Genomic DNA, 19,458 nt, shown 5'->3' with positions numbered 1-19,458 from the left:
AACTTTTGAAAATTGAAAAAAGAAAAAAAAAATATGTTTTTCTTGTCTTTCTTCATTTTCAAAAACAAATGGGAGCTGCAAAATACTCACCATGCCTCTCAGCAAATAGCTTGGAGTGTCTACTTTCCAAAATGGGGTCATTTTGGGGGGTTTTGTGCTATCTTGGCATTTTATGGCCTTCGAAACTGTGATAGGTAGTGAGGAGTGAAATCAAAAATTTACGCCCTTAGAAATCCTGAAGGCGGTGATTGGATTTCGGGGCCCCGTATGAAGCTAGGCTCCCAAAAAGTGCCACTCATGTGGTATCCCCGTACTCAGGAGAAGCAGCAGAATGTATTTTGGGGTGTAATTCCACATATGCCCATGGCATGTTTGAGCAATATATCATTTAGTGAAAACTTTGTACAAAAATAAATAAATAAATAAAAAAATTGTCACTTTCCCGCAACTTGTGTCAAAATATAAAATATTCCATGGACTCAACATGCCTCTCAGCAAATAGCTTGGGGTGTCTACTTTCCAAAATGGGGTCATTTGGGGGGGGGGTTGTGCCATCTGGGCATTTTATGGCCTTCAAAAATGTGATAGGTAGTGAGGAGTGAAATCACAACTTTACGCCCTTAGAAATCCTGAAGGCGGTGCTGGGTTTTCGGGGCCCCGTACGCGGCTAGGCTCCCAAAAAGTCCCACACATGTGGTATCCCCGTACTCAGGAGAATCAGCAGAATGTATTTTGGGGTGCAATTCCACATATGCCCATGGCCTGTGTGAGCAATATATCATTTAGTGACAACTTTGTGCAAAAAAAAAAAAAATTGTCACTTTCCCGCAACTTGTGTCAAAAAATAAAATATTCCATGGACTCAACATGCCTCTCAGCAAATAGCTTGGGGTGTCTACTTTCCAAAATGGGGTCATTTGGCGGGGTTTTGTGCCATCTTGGCATTTTATGGCCTGCAAAACTGTGATAGGTAGTGAGGAGTGAAATCAAAAATTTATGCCCTTAGAAATCCTGAAGGCGGTGCTTGGTTTTCGGGGCCCCGTACGCAGCTAGGCTCCCAAAAAGTCCCACACATGTGGTATCCCCATACTCAGGAGAAGCAGCAGAATGTATTTTGGGGTGTAATTCCACATATGCTCATGGCATGTTTGAGCAATATATCATTTAGTGACAACTTTGTGCAAAAAAATAAAAAAAAATAAAAAAATTGTCATTTTCCCGCAACTTGTGTCAAAATAGAAAATATTCCATGGACTCAACATGCCTCTCAGCAAATAGCTTGGGGTGTCTACTTTCCAAAATGGGGTCATTTGTGGGGGTTTTGTACCATCTTGGCATTTTATGGCCTTCAAAACTGTGATAGGTAGTGAGGAGTGAAATCAAACATGTATGCCCTTAGAAATCCTGAAGGCGGTGCTTGGTTTTTGGGGCCGCGTACGCGGCTAGGCTCCAAAAAAGTCCCACACATGTGGTATCCCCATACTCAGGAGAAGCAGCTAAATGTATTTTGGGGTGCAATTCCACATATGCCCATGGCCTGTGTGAGCAATATATCATTTAGTGACAACTTTGTGCAAAAAAAAAAAAATTGTCACATTCCCGCACCTTGTGTCAAAAAATAAAATATTCCATGGACTCAACATGCCTCTCAGCAAATAGCTTGGGGTGTCTACTTTCCAAAATGGGGTCATTTGGGGGGTTTTGTGCCATCTTGGCATTTTATGGCCTTCAAAACTGTGATAGGTAGTGAGGAGTGAAATCAAAAATTTATGCCCTTAGAAATCCTGAAGGCGGTGCTTGGTTTTCGGGGCCCCGTACGCGGCTAGGCTCCCAAAAAGTCCCACACATGTGGTATCCCCGTACTCAGGAGAAGCAGCTGAATGTATTTTGGGGTGCAATTCCACATATTCCCATGGCCTGTGTGAGCAATATATCATTTAGTGACAACTTTTTGTAAATTTTTTTTTTTTGTCATTATTCAATCACTTGGGACAAAAAAAATATCAATGGGTTCAACATGCTTCTCAGCAATTTCCTTGGGGTGTCTACTTTCCAAAATGGGGTCATTTGGGGGGGTTTTGTACTGCCCTGCCATTTTAGCACCTCAAGAAATGACATAGGCAGTCATAAACTAAAAGCTGTGTAAATTCCAGAAAATTTACGCTAGTTTGTTTATCGCTATAACTTTTGCGCAAACCAATTAATATACGCTTATTGACATTTTTTTTACCAAAGATATGTGGCCGAATAAATTTTGGCCTAAATGTATGACTAAAATTGAGTTTATTGGATTTTTTTTATAACAAAAAGTAGAAAATATCATTTTTTTTCAAAATTTTCGGTCTTTTTCCGTTTATAGCGCAAAAAATAAAAATGGCAGAGGTGATCAAATACCATCAAAAGAAAGCTCTATTTGTGGGAAGAAAAGGATGCAAATTTCGTTTGGGTACAGCATTGCATGACCGCGCAATTAGCAGTTAAAGCGACGCAGTGCCAAATTGTAAAAAGTGCTCTGGTCAGGAAGGGGGTAAATCCTTCCGGGGCTGAAGTGGTTAAAGTAAAAAAAAAAAAAAAGTGAAATATTCCTTTAAATATCGTACCTGGGGGGTGTCTATAGTATGCCTGTAAAGTGGCGCGTGTTTCCCGTGCTTAGAACAGTCCCTGCACAAAATGTCATTTTTAAAGGAAAAAAAGTCATTTAAAACTGCTTGCGGCTTTAATGTAATGTCGGGTCCTGGCAATATGGATGAAAATCAGTGAGACAAATGGCATGGGTACCCCCCAGTCCATTACCAGGCACTTTGGGGCAGCAGTATACAGGCGGTGCAAACAACACAGGGACTGTAGGTTTGTTGTTAAGTAGAATCTGTTTGTAATTTTGAACTGGTACATTTTTAACGTGTTTAGCTCCAGCCAAAAAATCTATTTTAAGCTTTTTGGAAAACATAGGGAAGGGTTATCACCCCTGTGACATTTGTTTTGCTGTCTGTGCTCCTCTTCAGAAGATTTCACCTCACTTTTTGTCCCAATGACAAAGTTTTTTGAAAATTTGGGGTTTTTGTGAAACAAGGATTGGTGATAAAGCATCAGTGGAAAGGAGAAAAGTTTTTCCCATATTAACTTTTACAGGAGAGAATTTCCCTTCCTAGGGGTAGATTTCATCTCACTTCCAGTTGTCTCCTTCTGTTTGCAAGTAGGAGTCATTTGTAAGTTGGATGTTTGAAAGTAGGGGCCTGCCCTATATACTCAGTAGAAATTTGGGCCTTAGGTGTTGTTGTGGCCACAACACTGTAAGCCCTCACAGGGCCCTGTTGTGAAATATTAGATCAAGAACTGTAATTACATGCCCCTGTTAAACAGGGGCAGAAAAATTGGGCCTTTGGTGGTGGTGGTGGTGCTGGTGCCATAACACTGTAAGTCCTCACAGATACTCTTGGTGGGCGCAGAAACGGGCCCTGCTGTGAAATATTACATCAAGAATTCTAATTACATGTCCCTGTTGAACAGGGGCTGAAAAATTGGGCCTTAGGTACTGGTGCTGGTGCCACAACACTGGAACCCCTCACAGATTCTCTAGTTGGAGTGCAGGAACTAGCCCTGCTGCAAAAAATTGCATCAAAAATTGTAATTACACGCCCCTGTTAAACAGGGGCTGAAAAATTGGGTCTTAGGCACTGGTGCTGGTGCCACAAACACTGCAACCCCTCACAGATATTCAAGTTGGAGCACAGGAACTAGCCCTGCTGCAAAGAATAAATAAATGTAATTACGTGCCCCTGTTAAACAGGGGCTGAAAAATTGGACCTTAGGCACTGGTGGCGGGACTGGCGGCGCCCAGAACCAAAAATGTTCTTACAAGCTATCATCATGATGAGGAGGAAGAGGATAATTACTCAGCATAACAGGATAGTCACTCAGCATCAGCATAGGCAGTCTTTGAAGGGATCTGACATTTCAAAAAAATGTATTCGGTTACATCAGCATCAGGTGCTTGGTAGCTGGTGGTGATCCAAGACTGATTCATTTTTATAAAGGTCAGTCAATCGACCGAGTCGGTGGACAGACACACCTTGTGATCGGTTACAAAGCCTCCAGCAGCACTGAATGTGCGTTCCGAAAGAACGCTGGATGCAGGACAGGCCAGTAGCCCAATTGCATACTGTGCAAGCTCTGGCCAGTGATCCATCCTCAAGACCCAGTAACCCAAAGGATTTTCGGTGGGAAAGGTGTCCAAGTCAGATCTTGCCCCTAGGTATTCCTGCACCATGTAAAACAGACGCTGGCGATGGTTGCTGGAACCGATCATACCTTGGGGCTGCAGACTAAAATATTGTCTGAACGCATCGGTCAGACGGCCACCTTCTCCACTGCTCCTTCTTTGACTGACCGAAGCCTCAGCAGTATGTTGTCCAGAAACAGGAGTTTGTAACCTCCCAGTCTCTGGGAATGCGTTGCACAGACCTTTCTGCAAGGCCTCCCGAAGATGTTTCATCCTCTGCTCCCTCTGCGACGGCAAGATAAGGTCCGCAACCATACCCTTGTAACGTGGATCAAGGAGGGTTGCCAGCCAGTATTGTTCCTTCTTGATACCACGAATACGAGGATCCTTCCGCAGGCTTTGCAGGATCTGGGAGGCCATGCAGCATAGGTTTGCTGAGGCATTGGGTCCGGAATCCTCTGGGTCACTAAGGACGACATGATCCGCAGCCACCTCCTCCCAGCCACGTACAAGTCCATGTGTTTCTTGGGACTGTAAATGATCCCTTAAAGACTGCTGCTGATGCTGAGTGCCAGACTCCACCTCCATATTGACACAATCCTCGTCCTCCTCCTTGTCCTCTTCCTGTGTGATCGGCGGGCACGCAGGATTACTGTCTGGATAAAGGGGGCCTTGAGAGCTAAGGAAGTCCTCCTCTTCCTGCCTCAAGTGCCCTGTCCATTATTCCACGCAGCGTGTGCTCCAACAGGTGGACAACATTGTCACTGATGCACGCACTGTCACTGCTCACCATCCTCGTGGCCTCCTCAAATGGTGACTGGACAGTGCATGCATCCCTGATCATGGCCCACTGGCGTGGGAAAAAAAACAAGCTCCCCTGACCCTGTCCTTGTGCCATAGTTGCACAGGTACTCATTGATGGCCCTCTGCTGCGTGTGCAGCCGCTGCAGCATGGCCAACGTGGAGTTCCACCTGGTGGGCATGTCACATATTAGGCGGTTCTTGGGCAGGTTAAATTCCTTTTGGAGGTCTGCCAGCCGAGCACTGGCATTATATGACCGGCGGAAATGCACACAGACTTTCCTGGCCTGCCTCAGGACATCCTGTAAGCCCAGGTACCTGCCCAAGAACCGCTGCACCACCAAGTTAAGGACGTGAGCCAAACAGGGCACATGGGTCATTTGTCCCTGTCAGAGGGCGGAGAGGAAGTTGGTGCCATTGTCGCAAACCACCATTCCTGCCTCAAGTTGGTGTGGCGTCAACCACCTCTGAACCTGCCAATGCAGAGCTGACAGAACCTCTGCCCCAGTGTGGCTCCTGTCCCCCAAGCACACCAGCTCAAGCACCGCATGGCATCTTTTGGCCTGCATACTTGCGTAGCCCCTTGAACGCCTACGGAGCACCTCTGGTTCCGAGGACAAAGCACAGGAAGAGGCCATGGAGGAAGAAGAAGAGGAGGGGGTGGAGGAGAGAGGTGTGTCAGAATCATTAGTAGTGGCATTTTGGAGGCGTGGTGGAGGAACAACCTCCAATACTACTGCACCTTGTCCTGCATCCTTCCCAGCTGCCAGCAGAGTCACCCAATGTGCCGTGAAACTTAGGTAACGTCCCTGTCCATGCCTGCTGAACCATGAGTCAGCGGTAATATGCACCTTACCGCTGACCGCCCTGTCCAGTGAGACATGGACATTGCCTTACACATGCCGATAGAGAGCCGGAATCCCCTTCCATGAGAAAAAGTGGCGTTTGGGTACCTGCCACTGAGGAACCGCACATTCCACAAACTCACGGAAGGGGGCAGATTCTATCAACTGAAAAGGTAGCAGTTGAAGTGCTAGCAATTTTGCCAAGCTAGCATTCAACCGCTGGGCATGTGGATGACTGGGAGCGAACTTCTTTCTGCGGTGCAGCAGCTAGGGCAGGGAAATTTGCCTGGTACAATCTGATGTCGGTGTACCAAAAATAGATTGCCCACAAGTACTTGGCTGTGACACACCTAATTCTACAACTTCATTTCTCTCAGTTCAGGTCTCAGAGAGGACTGAAGGTGTAGTGGGGTTGGAGATCTCAGCTGATGAGGAGCAAGGAGAGGTTCTCTTTGTTCTTTGGTGTGGGTCTTTTAGATACGCTTGCTAACGAACTGCATGGCAGGTCAACATATGTCTGGTCAAGCATGTGGTGCCCAAGCGGGAGATGTTTTGGCCACGCGAGATACGCTTGAGACATATGTTGCAAATAGCAGTGGTGCGATCTGATGCACTCGTCTCAAAAAAGGCCCACACCAAAGAACTTTTGGAATAACGTGCAGAGACAGCAGCGCCCTACACATGCGGAGCTTTGCGGTGTGATGCAGTCAGTGTGCTGCCCTTAGGCTGGCCCCTGGAGGGCATCCTGCCTCGTTGGTGATGTGCCTCCTCCTCCTCCTCCTCTCTCCTATCAGGCACCCACATTGAGTCAGTGACCTCATCATCCCCTCCCTCCTCATCACTGGAGCAAACCTGGCAGTATGCTGCAGCAGGGGGAGCATGACTGCCAGATTGCTGTCCTTCTTGGGCATCCCCTCTGTCCGTGCTCACATTACTGCCTTCATCTAGCTTAGTATCATCATCAGAGCCCTCTAAACGCTGGGCATCCTCCTGGAGCATGTACCCAACACTGTGGTCAAACAGTTCGAGGGACTCCTCAGGAGGACATGGTGGGGCTAGGGAAGGAGTCACTGATGCCATTGAGCCGAGGGAAGAGGCCGCGTTGGCAGCTGTTTTGCCAGACAAAGTACCCTGAGCATGGGTGAGAGAGGATGAGGAGGATGAGGACGGCTTGGTCATCCACTCGACCAAGTCTTCCGCATGTTGTGGCTCAACACGGCCAGCTGCCGAAAAAAAGGCCAAGCGTGTCCCACAGCCACGTGCTGATGAGGATGCACCGTCTCCATGATCAGCACTGTTGCCTCTAGACACAGAGCCTGCTTGCCCTCTTTTATTGGCTTGTGACTGTCTGCCTCTCCTTGTTGGCCTTCCAGACATACTAATGGCCTGCAGTGAGATGTAGCTGCACTAAGCTGGGATATATATATATATATATATATATATATATATATATATATATCCCAGCTTAGTGCAGCTACATCTCACTGCAGGCCATTAGTATGTCTGTGTAGTGTATTATATATATATATATATATATATATATATACTGATACTGCAGCTAGCAAAATCAACTACCTGCCTGTAGTATGAGAACACCACCAATCTTCTACAGGTAGCTTTAGATGAACACTGTGCAGAGGTCGCACTAGACTAACTTGTAGCTTTAGCTGAACACTGTGCAGAGGACGCACTACACCAACGTTAAAATAATGTAGCTGCCTGCGGTAGTGATAGGATCAGGAAAACACCACCAACCTTCTACAGATAGCTTTAGCTGAACACTGTGCAGAGGTAGAACTACACTAACGTGTAAATAATGTAGCTGCCTGCGGTAGTGATAGGATCAGGAAAACACCACCAACCATCTACAGGTAGCTTTAGCTGAACACTGTGCAGAGGTCGCACTAGACTAACTTGTAGCTTTAGCTGAACACTGTGCAGAGGTTGCACTACACTAACGTGTAAATAATGTAGCTGCCTGCGGTAGTGATGGGATCAGGAAAACACCACCAACCATCTACAGGTAGCTTTAGCTGAACACTGTGCAGAGGTCGCACTACACTAACTTGTAGCTTTAGCTGAACACTGTTCAGAGGACGCACTGCACTAACTTGTAGCTTTAGCTGAACACTGTGCAGAGGTCACACTACACTAACTTGTAGCTTTAGCTGAACACTGTGAGGAGGACGCACTACACTAACTTGTAGCTTTAGCTGAACACTGTTCAGAGGACGCACTACACTAACTTATAGCTTTAGCTGAACACTGTGCACTACACTAACTTGTAGCTTTAGCTGAACACTGTTCAGAGGACACACTACGTTAACTTGTAGCTTTAGCTGAACACTGTGCAGAGGTCGCACTACACTAACTTGTAGCTTTAGCTGAACACTGTGAGTAGGACGCACTACACTAACTTGTAGCTTTAGCTGAACACTGTGCACTACAATAACTTGTAGCTTTAGCTGAACACTGTGAGGAGGACGCACTACACTAACTTGTAGCTTTAGCTGAACACTGTGCAGAGGTCACACTACACTAACTTGTAGCTTTAGCTGAACACTGTGAGGAGGACGCACTACACTAACTTGTAGCTTTAGCTGAACACTGTGAACTACACTAACTTGTAGCTTTAGCTGAACACTGTTCAGAGGACGCACTACACTAACTTGTAGCTTTAGCTGAACACTGTGCAGAGGTCGCACTACACTAACTTGTAGCTTTAGCTTAACACTGTGAGGAGGACGGACTACACTAACTTGTAGCTTTAGCTGAACACTGTGCAGAGGTCACACTACACTAACTTGTAGCTTTAGCTGAACACTGTTCAGAGGACGCACTGCACTAACTTGTAGCTTTAGCTGAACACTGTGCAGAGGTCACACTACACTAACTTGTAGCTTTAGCTGAACACTGTGAGGAGGACGCACTACACTAACTTGTAGCTTTAGCTGAACACTGTTCAGAGGAGGCACTACACTAACTTGTAGCTTTAGCTGAACACTGTGCACTACACTAACGTGTAGCTTTAGCTGAACACTGTTCAGAGGACACACTACGTTAACTTGTAGCTTTAGCTGAACACTGTGCAGAGGTCGCACTACACTAACTTGTAGCTTTAGCTGAACACTGTTCAGAGGACGCACTGCACTAACTTGTAGCTTTAGCTGAACACTGTACAGAGGTCACACTACACTAACTTGTAGCTTTAGCTGAACACTGTGAGGAGGACGCACTACACTAACTTGTAGCTTTAGCTGAACACTGTTCAGAGGACGCACTACACTAACTTGTAGCTTTAGCTGAACACTGTGCACTACACTAACTTGTAGCTTTAGCTGAACACTGTTCAGAGGACACACTACACTAACTTGTAGCTTTAGCTGAACACTGTGAGGAGGACGCACTACACTAACTTGTAGCTTTAGCTGAACACTGTTCAGAGGACGCACTACACTAACTTGTAGCTTTAGCTGAACACTGTGCACTACACTAACTTGTAGCTTTAGCTGAACACTGTTCAGAGGACACACTACGTTAACTTGTAGCTTTAGCTGAACACTGTGCAGAGGTCGCACTACACTAACTTGTAGCTTTAGCTGAACACTGTGAGTAGGACGCACTACACTAACTTGTAGCTTTAGCTGAACACTGTGCACTACACTAACTTGTAGCTTTAGCTGAACACTGTGAGGAGGACGCACTACACTAACTTGTAGCTTTAGCTGAACACTGTGCAGAGGTCACACTACACTAACTTGTAGCTTTAGCTGAACATTGTGAGGAGGATGCACTACACTAACTGTAAATAGTCTAGCTGCCTGACTGTGGTACTAATAGGATCAGGAGAACACCAACAATTTTCTTCAGGTAGCTGTAAATACTGTAACAACACAAGCCTGCCTGTCAGTAGGAAGATAATAACAGGAACGGATCTAGCTAAACTGAATACAGTGTATATATATATATATATATATATATATATATATATATATATATATATATATATACAGTGGTGTCGCTAGGGGGTGGCATTTGGGGCTATAGCCCCGAATCTGGGGCCCATAGCCCCGAGTCTCTGCAGGGGTCCCCAAGGGGAGGGGAGGCTCTCTGGGGACCCTGATGTAAGTGGGGGACTCTCTGGGGACACTGATGCAAGGGGGAGGCTCTCTGGGGACCCTGATTTTAAGGAGGAAGCTCCCTGGGAACCCTGATTTAAGGGGGAGGCTCTCTGGGAACCCTAATGTAAGGGAGGCTGTCTGGGGACCCTGATGTAAGTGGGGGCTCTCTGGGGACCCTGATGTACGTAAAGGGGGGCTCTCTGGAGATATATACACACACATGTATACTACTGTATATACATGTGTATGCCCGCCCAAGCGTATGACTTTCTTTACTACGCTACTATGGGCTCTAGCCCCAGATCTTTTGTAGACCTAGAAACGCCCCTGTATATATATATATATATATATATATATATATATATATATATATATATATATATATATATACAACACCTGGAATGCATCTTTGTATTAAGTATCACTTCATGATTTTTATCTGTTATTATGAAATAAAATATGTAATGCTTTCTTAAACCATATTCTGGTGTATCTATGCTCACCTTGGTAACAGATGTTTATACCTCCAATTAAAATCCCATTATCCTGGAGGGAGCAGAGCCTCTTTCCTATCTTCTACTTTTAAAATGATTGTTTTTAAAGGAGCAGTGATTTTAATGATGCTTAATGTGAAACAATAAAAATGAAAAATTCTTTTAAAAATAGTCCCTGGGGGGTCCCCTAAGTCTGCTTTTGCCTTTAATGCTGTCAGGAAGTGGATAATGTGTGTGCGTATGTGGGGGGGGGGTTGCTATATTATATGTAAGGAGGGTGGCAGGGGCCTTTATTAGGTGTGAGGAGAGGTGGCAGGGAGGGAAGGAAGGGGGGCTGTATTATGGGTGAGTAGGAGGACAAGGATTTTTATTATGTGTGCTGAGAGAAACAGGGAGAGCTGTAGTATATGTCAGGAGAGGGCAGGGGAGCTGTTTTATATTTTGAGCTTTTTTATGTGAAGAAATAGGCGGGCATGAGCTTCTTTTATATGAGGAGCAAGGGGTGCCATATTGTGTGTGTAAAGAGGTTGGAAGGGCAGCTGTTTTTTTTGCGAGGAGGCTGTATTATATGTCAGGAGGGGTAAGGGTAGTGAGGAACTGGGCAAGGGGATGTATGTTATGTGTATGAGGGAGCCAAGGGGGTTGAGGTGTAAGGTGGAGAGCGGTATCTGTAATATAAGAGAAGATAGGGGAAGGGGGTTGTTTCTTGTGTGAAGAATGGGCAGGAAGGAAATTAGTTATATGAACTTACGTTATAAGAAGGGGGATGAGAGCTGAAGAGGGGACAGGGGGCTGTATTATTGATGCAGGAACTGCCATGAATGCTGTCGGTTATTATTGCATAAATTGGCTGCTGATTCTTAAACTGACACAAATGCTGGGGATCGAATTGCAGAAACTGGCACTGATGCTGGGGGTTATTATTGCTGCTGCTGACACCAAATCTGTGGATTGTTGCTTTGTAAATTTGCACTGATGATGGCAGTTATTATTATGCCATTTATACTGAGAGTTGTTATTTTCTAAACTGGTGCCGATGCTGGGGGATATAATTTATAATTGCAGAAACTGGGACTGATGCTGGTGGTCATGATTATCGGCTTGCCGACCATATCACATGTACGGAGGCCCTGCTGCACTGGATCACGTACCAGCAGGGCCGATCCTGGGCAGGTGGCAAGTGACACGCTGCATCCAATGGCAGGGGAAGGGTGGCAAGCAACAAGCTGCATTTGATGGCAGCGGACGGGTGGAAAGTGACACACTGCATCTGATGGCAGGGGACAGGTGGCAAGTGACACGCTGCATCTGATGGCAGGGGACGGGTGGCAAATGACATGCTGCATCTGATGGCAGGGGATGGGTGGCAAGTGACACACTTCATCTGATGGCAGGGGACGGGTGGCAAGTGACACAATGCATCTGATGACAGGAGACGGGTGGCAATTGATACACTGCATCTGATGGCAGGGACAGGTGGAAAGTGACATGCTGCATCTTATGGCAGGGGACGGGTGGCAAGTGACACGCTGCATTTGATGGCAGGGAACGGGTGGAAATTGACACGCTGCATCTCATAGAAGGGGATGGATGGCAAATGACAAGCTGCATTTGATGGCAGGGGACAGGTGGCAAGTGACATGCTGCATCTGGCAGCAGACGGCGATAGCAATGACACGCTGCATCTGGTGGCAGACGATGGTGGCAGGAGACACACTGCATCTGGTGGCAAGGGACAATGACAAGTGACATGCTGCATCTGGTGGCAGACGACGGTGGAATGCTGCATCTGGTGGCAGATGAAGGTGGCACACTGCATCTGACGGCAAGCGAAGGTGGCACGCTGCATCTGGTGGCAGACGACAAGCTCAGGGTTCCCACTGATTATGCATTATGGTGAGTTGAACTATTTCATTATATAATACAATATAGTAATAGAAATAATTTGATTCAATCATCCTGACACCATATCAAGCATGGTGACGGGATGATTTAAGTGCTAACATGTCCTTTGGAAGGATTATTTCATTTTCCTTGATCAGTGTTAGAAATGATCAAGGAGTGAAATAATCGTTACAATATTATACAATCTAATATATCCTATATAACTATTGCACCCATGTATTAATTTGTCCAATCCTATAGTTGCTAATCTGTATGAGTCTGATAAGCACAATGATATAACAAACACCTCTGCTTAGTAAACAAGTTACATTTATTTCCCAATAAAATAGGAATTTACTAAAACAGCAGAATTAGGAAAACTAACATAAAGGTACTACAAGAAATTGCAATATTACAAGGCCTACAATCATAACACAATACAAGATTGATGCTTAGCACATCCTCTCAGGCTGGTCCTCAGGTCTTAAAGAGAAAATTCTCTGGCAAACATTTCCTTTTAACAAACATACCTCATCCAGACCCCCCCCTTTTGGCCGCCCAACTTTGCCTTTGGACGAATCACAGTGTCTCTGGGGCGTTCCCTCAACAGGCTATCATATGGACCGTCTTGCCCTAACTGGCCTCTGGGGGGCAGTGTTAGTCCATGTATTGCCATCATCCGACCGATGTCAAATTCCTCAAATACCTGGGCCCTTGATTTTCTGTATCTCGCCTCATCCATCATCCCTGTCAGTTTAGTTGTCTTTGAAGCCTGGGTGTATAGTAGCTAATCAGGAAATTCCCATAGACAGATCGGAGCCAGCATTGTCATGCGCAATGGAAGCTTAACAGGTTACATTCCCACCTGGGTGGCAGCATCCTGTCCTCCCGGGAGTGTAAAACCTTAATTCTTTCAAAGTCTAGCTTCTCTTGGAAGTAAAGAAATATGTGTACAACATCCAGAAATATGATATTCATGTTAAATTCCAACATATGCCGCTTTGCGCCTAAAGGGAGCATACCAGCCTTCTTCAGACACGGCTCCTATTGAACAGCCATAACTGTCTTAACATGTGTTGCTCCCCAACATGTGTTTCCGAACCAGTACCTATGGAACAGTCCTGAAATGTATTAACACATAGCGTTTTTCAACAGGAACATCTATGGAACAGTCCATAAGGGTCTTATTGCGTGTTGCACCTCTCAACATAGGCCTCAGAACCAGCTCCTGTGGAACAGTCCATAACAGTCCTAACGTGCTGTGTTTCCCAACATGTGCCGCTTTGCTACTGGGTGACACACCAACACCATTCTTCCGTGACAGCTTCCATGTCACCACTCTGTGTCTTCTTCTTTCCGATATCTTCAGGATGGGGTGCAGTACAGGCAAGGGGTGTCCATTCACTCACCATTCACCACCACACATTCAGAGCAACCTATCAACCAGCTTTCCGATATAGAGTCTCGAGGAGGGCCTTTTGCCCATGTTATTAGCCTAAAATACACCTTTATCACACTATACCATAACATGAAATCAACCCATTACCATAATATATACATATATGCCTGTGATCCATCAGACTACACATCCCATTCCCAACCTCCTATACCTCCTCACTGTAGATACGGGCCGGGATTAGGCAGGTTCGCTCACAATGGCCTTTCCTACCGCAATTCTGGCACGTCAGTGGTATTTCAGGGTTCTGAACTGGCAGCAAATCCTCTACCATGTATGAAGAGACCTTACCATCAATTCGTCCCTCCACTTGTATAGATAAATGCGAGACCTTCCTATACAAATGTCGAGTCCAACAACACATACCAACTTGAACCAATGATGAAACTGCAGCAATAATGAGTAATACTACAACGGGATGTATCAAATAATTCGAAATACTGTTGGCCTTACTGGAATGTCCGAATATTACCTCCCACCAAGACCCTCCCACATCATTTTATATTTGATGTACTACCTCCTTTATTACATTCTGGTCATGGTAGATGGCTATAGTAGCATTAGCTCTCTCTTGCTGCAGCATCCTCATAAGGCTCTCATCTCTATCCTAATCTGTTAACCATTCCTGTATCTTCCTTCCCATACCAAGGTTCAGGGTTCTCAGATTAACAGGGCGGTTCTGGTTGACATCCACAGGCAGATTGGCAATATGTGGTACCACATAATTTCATTCCTGTGTCTGGATTTCAGAGACACCGCCAAGGGTACACCATGCACCTCTACCTATGGTTAGTTCCAAGGAACCCTCTAGTTCCATGACTAACGTTACATCGGTATTCTTTAGGGCAAAGAAACAAACTCATCTATGTCCCAAATAATACCCAGGTGCTTCCTTCCCAGCAATGATTTCCATCCCGAATACAGAATGAAATATCTTCCCAACATTTTTCGTTCACCATCATGTATTGACCTGGCATACAAAGGACATCATGGTCATGCTTCCGACCGAGGGAAGTATCAACCTGCCTCCAGCTTCCATCTTCTCTGATCATATGTGGGCAATTAGCCTCAAATGCAACAAGATAGAATCCCCAGTCAGTAAGCCCATTGATGCCACCAAATATACAGACCGAGTTTGCACTTCTGTACAGCATAACACCTACCACAATCCAAACTAGGACAGCCCATCCAGGCATTCGACCACCACTTTGGATTAGTGTAAGCGACGTGTTTTGGCAAAGTCTTACTGAGCTGTGATGCTAACTCATCAGGCCACTGCCATTCATACAGAGACTGTACAATCAGCCTAATGCTGGTTGATAATTCCGCCTGCCGCTGCGTGCATGCCAGAGCCAATGACAGATTCTGTCCTGTACCATCACACTCTCTACCAACCTCTCAACACGTTTGAGAAAATCTGGAGCCACTTTACCCTGGGTATTTATGTGACTTTGTTGAATGTTATCAAGGATGCCACCAATCTCTCTGAGAGATAAGCCCCTCTTATTCTCTGAAGCTATGGCTGCGAGTTTGTTCCTCAGGAGGCCGATGTCCACCCCATTAACAACACCCATCCCAGCTCCTATTCCCCCAATATAGTGCTGAATACATCCCTCCTCTTTCGGGTTACTCCTCAGAAATACGCGCCCTGCATGAACCTCATTCTTTGTCCGCACATCTCTGGGAGCAAGTCACTGGTACAATGATCGCACTTGATTCAGTGTATACTCAGCACATATAGGGTAATAGGTTTTTATCAACCACTGTGAGATATTGCAGCGCCATGTGGTGAAGGCATAATGTACCCTGGTAGCCAGCGTTTGTTCCCTTTATCTAACGGAGCGTGCTCCTGTGTGTATTCACTGGCATTACCTGTGCAGGGTTTCAACCTTTCTGGTGAGACATCAACCAGGCGTATCCCCCCATACAAGGAAATTTTCACCCCATTGATGTGTCACCTGGCCAACCTCTAGTCTGGCCAACCAACACCTTATTATGTATAAGCACCAGTCACCTGGGTACCTGCACCATATTACTTCCGTTACGTCAATACATGTCATACATTAAAAACCTTTTCTTCTTTCAATTCCTCCCTTCAACAAAAAAAACAGATTTTACATTTCAGGTTCTGACAGATTGGATGTGTATATTCCTTCCCCAACCTCCAACCCATCGCACATGTCTTAATAGCATGTTTGCATTCATCAGGAGAGACTCCGGCAAAAATGTTTCACAAATCTTGTTGATAGGCACAGTCCTTCAGATCCAGCATTAGCCCTAAATTGTCCATAAGCAAAAAAAAGTATTAAACTGAATCTTTTCATCTGTCCCTTCTCTCCTGATGTCTATCAGAACAAATTTGCGGTGTGGTATGGCACAGACAAACTGCCAACCAGATGAACATCTGTCATCCATGTTCCAGAGACCCCTCCAATTTCGCTCCACCAGGACTCTGGAAGTGAAAATCAAGTGCAGAATCAAATTCTTATCCACAATATCTGCTCGCTTGCTACATTTATTTACAGTTTCTTCCTTGGAACCCAGGAACTTAGTATTCCTGGCTTCTGCAACTCTGACTCAACTATCAAAACAACCATGACCTCTTTAGGCTGAGCCCACTCTAAAATGGATCCCCATGGTATGATCAAAATTTAAAAACAAAACGAACGTCAATGTTGACTCTCAAAAATTCTCAATTTAAGCATCAAAAAGACAATGCATTATCTGTACTTTCAGACCTATGCACTAACCCCCCTTTCAGATGGACAAAGCGTACACCTTGTAACTTTTTTCACCTCAATGAACATAAAACAAAGAGAAAAAAAAAAACGAACTCCAGAGGCTAGATGGCTTCCTACCAACAACTCTTGTCTTAAATAAACAAAATGTATTCAGCTGCAGGACATGTCCCATGACCATCTATTCAGCTGCTAATTGACGGAATAGCCAATTACCCCCCTTTCAGGTGGTCTAAACAATAATTTTCCCACCTGAACAAACAAAAATAAAATGGATGACTAAACAAATACTAAAAATATTTAAAAAATTAAAAAAACCTAATAACAAAAGAAATTAAAATTCTGGCCATTATCACACAAAAACAACATGACAAGACAACCACCATAAAACAATGACAAACACTCAACTTTTAACTAAAGACATCCATGGATTTTCCTCCTAAGAAGAGTAATGCCCCGTACACACGGTCGGACTTTGTTCGGACATTCCGACAACAAAATCCTAGGATTTTTTCCGACGGATGTTGGCTCAAACTTGTTTTGCCTACACACGGTCGCACAAAGTTGTCCGAATTTCCGATCGCCAACAACGCGGTGACGTACACCACGTACGACGAGACTAGAAAAGGCCGGTTCAGAACCAAGCGCGGCACCCTTTGGGCTCCTTTTGCTAATCTCGTGTTAGTAAAAGTTTGGTGAGAGACGATTCGCGCTTTTTCAGACTCGTGGCTTTCAGATCGTTTTCTGATGTTCAGTTTGTGCTTGTGGGTTTGTATCTGCTCTTCAGTGCGTGCAGTCAGTTCGTATCGGAGTTTTCTGTGTGATCTTGCCTGCTCGTTGCTGTTTTTCAGGTCGCTCTTCACAGGCCTTGCTGTTCTTCAGTGCGTTCTGTTACTTCGTTCTGAGCAGCCGACCGTTTTCTAGCCATGTTTCGTATGCGTACTCCTCGTAGAGTTCGTGCTGTGCGGGGGCTTGGTGTTGGGGTCCTGACCTTGACACAAGTCCAGTCCATGAACAGGGTGGGGAGGAGTTCATGGACCAAGAATTGGTTGCTTCAGCGTGACCAGTTCTGTCATATGCCTTTGCTCCGTGAGATCCGTGAGAATAATCCTGATGATTTCAGGAACTTTCTCAGGATGACGGACCCCGTGTTTCACCGTCTGTTGGCTTCGCTGACCCCCTATATCAGCAGGCAGGATACCTGCATGAGGCAAGCCATCACTCCGGAGCAGAGGTTGGTCGCTACCTTGCGGTATTTGGCCACAGGGAGAAGCCTGCAGGACCTCAAGTTCTCGACAGGCATCTCCCCCCAGGCTCTGGGGATCATTATCCCAGAGACCTGTTCTGCCATCATCCAGGTCCTGCAGAAGGAATATATGAAGGTAAGATTTTTATTCTTTTATATCACGTTTTATTGTATTGAATGTTTGCTAATATATTGTATTCCTTTCCTCATTCCCTAATTACCATGATTGTAATATGCTGTGAATGTCCCCCTTGTTCTCATGCATGCTGGATTTTTATGTAATTATTATTTTAGGTCCTTCATACATATTTGCCCTTCAATAACCTCCCCAGCATGGTGTCTCCTGCCCTATATTCACCTCATGTAGTCACTTAACAATGTATTTTATCAGCTCCATAGTAGTGCTTTACCCCAAACACCCCCTAAAATGTTTGGAAATGTTATTTTTGATTTAAATTCAGGCAGAGGGCCAGAGGCTTTTTTTTGTGGTGTCCCCAAATGTTTTGTAACCCCCCCCCCAACTGCTAAGTCAGCTGATCCCAATTCTCTATCCTCAATCATCTATCTGCTGACTTTGCCAAACCCATACACACTATACCCATCTCTTTACTGGTCAGATTTATGGATGAATTCCCCAAAGCATGTAGTGCAAGGGCCTACCTGTATAATTTCCAATGGTACTGTTTAAAGTTCTTGTATGATCTTGATAGGTAATAGCAGAATGTCCAAATGTGCTCAAATGTGTACAGTGTGTATTTATATCTTTGTATTATGACACTTCTTACCTGTCCAGTGGGCTGCCAATAGTGTAACTAAGGAGGGGCTGTTCCAAGTAATACCCTGTATTTAGGCATTCATCTCTCAATGAAGTGAAGAGGGTTACCTGTCCAAGATTTCCACACACCACATAATGTTAGAAATGGCCCATGAGAGGGGGAGGGGGGAATATGATAGGTGTACCTTATACTTTGGCGTTGTTAAATTCCCCTTAATAAATGCTATCTGGAGGTTGCCCCATAATGTTTGTGCCTAATCTGCTTGCCATGTTTCTGAGCAAAAATACTAATTATTTTTTTTTCCCTCAACAGTTTCCTTCCACGCCACAGGAATGGCAGACTGTGGCCTCCCACTTTGCCCAGCGGTGGGACTTTCCTAACTGCGGAGGGGCAATTGATGGGAAACACGTCCACATCGTCCCACCACCCAACTCGGGGTCGTACTATTATAATTACAAGGGGTTTAATAGTATTGTGATGTTGGCGGTGGTGTCGGCTAATTACGACTTCTTGTATGTGGACGTGGGGAAGAATGGCCGGATGTCCGATGGTGGAGTCATCGCCCAGACGGAGTTCTACAGGCGTCTCCAGAATGGCAGCTTGGAATGGCCACCTCCAGAGGACAATGTTGAAGGTCTCCCATTTGTGTTCGTTGCTGATGAAGCGTTTGCGCTGGGGGACCACCTGATGCGGCCATTCCCGATGAGGACCCTCACCCCGGAACAGAGGGTTTTTAATTACCGGCTGGCCAGAGCCCGAAGAGTGGTGGAGAACACATTTGGAATCCTGGCCAGCCGGTTCTGACTATTTCTGACACCCATCCATATGGCGGAGTATAAACTGAACCATATTATACTGGCGTGCTGTGTTCTCCATAA

This window comes from Aquarana catesbeiana, linkage group LG06 (assembly GCF_042186555.1).
Source record: "Aquarana catesbeiana isolate 2022-GZ linkage group LG06, ASM4218655v1, whole genome shotgun sequence".
NCBI lineage: Eukaryota > Metazoa > Chordata > Amphibia > Anura > Ranidae > Aquarana > Aquarana catesbeiana.
Note: the sequence above shows the minus strand (reverse complement) of the source record.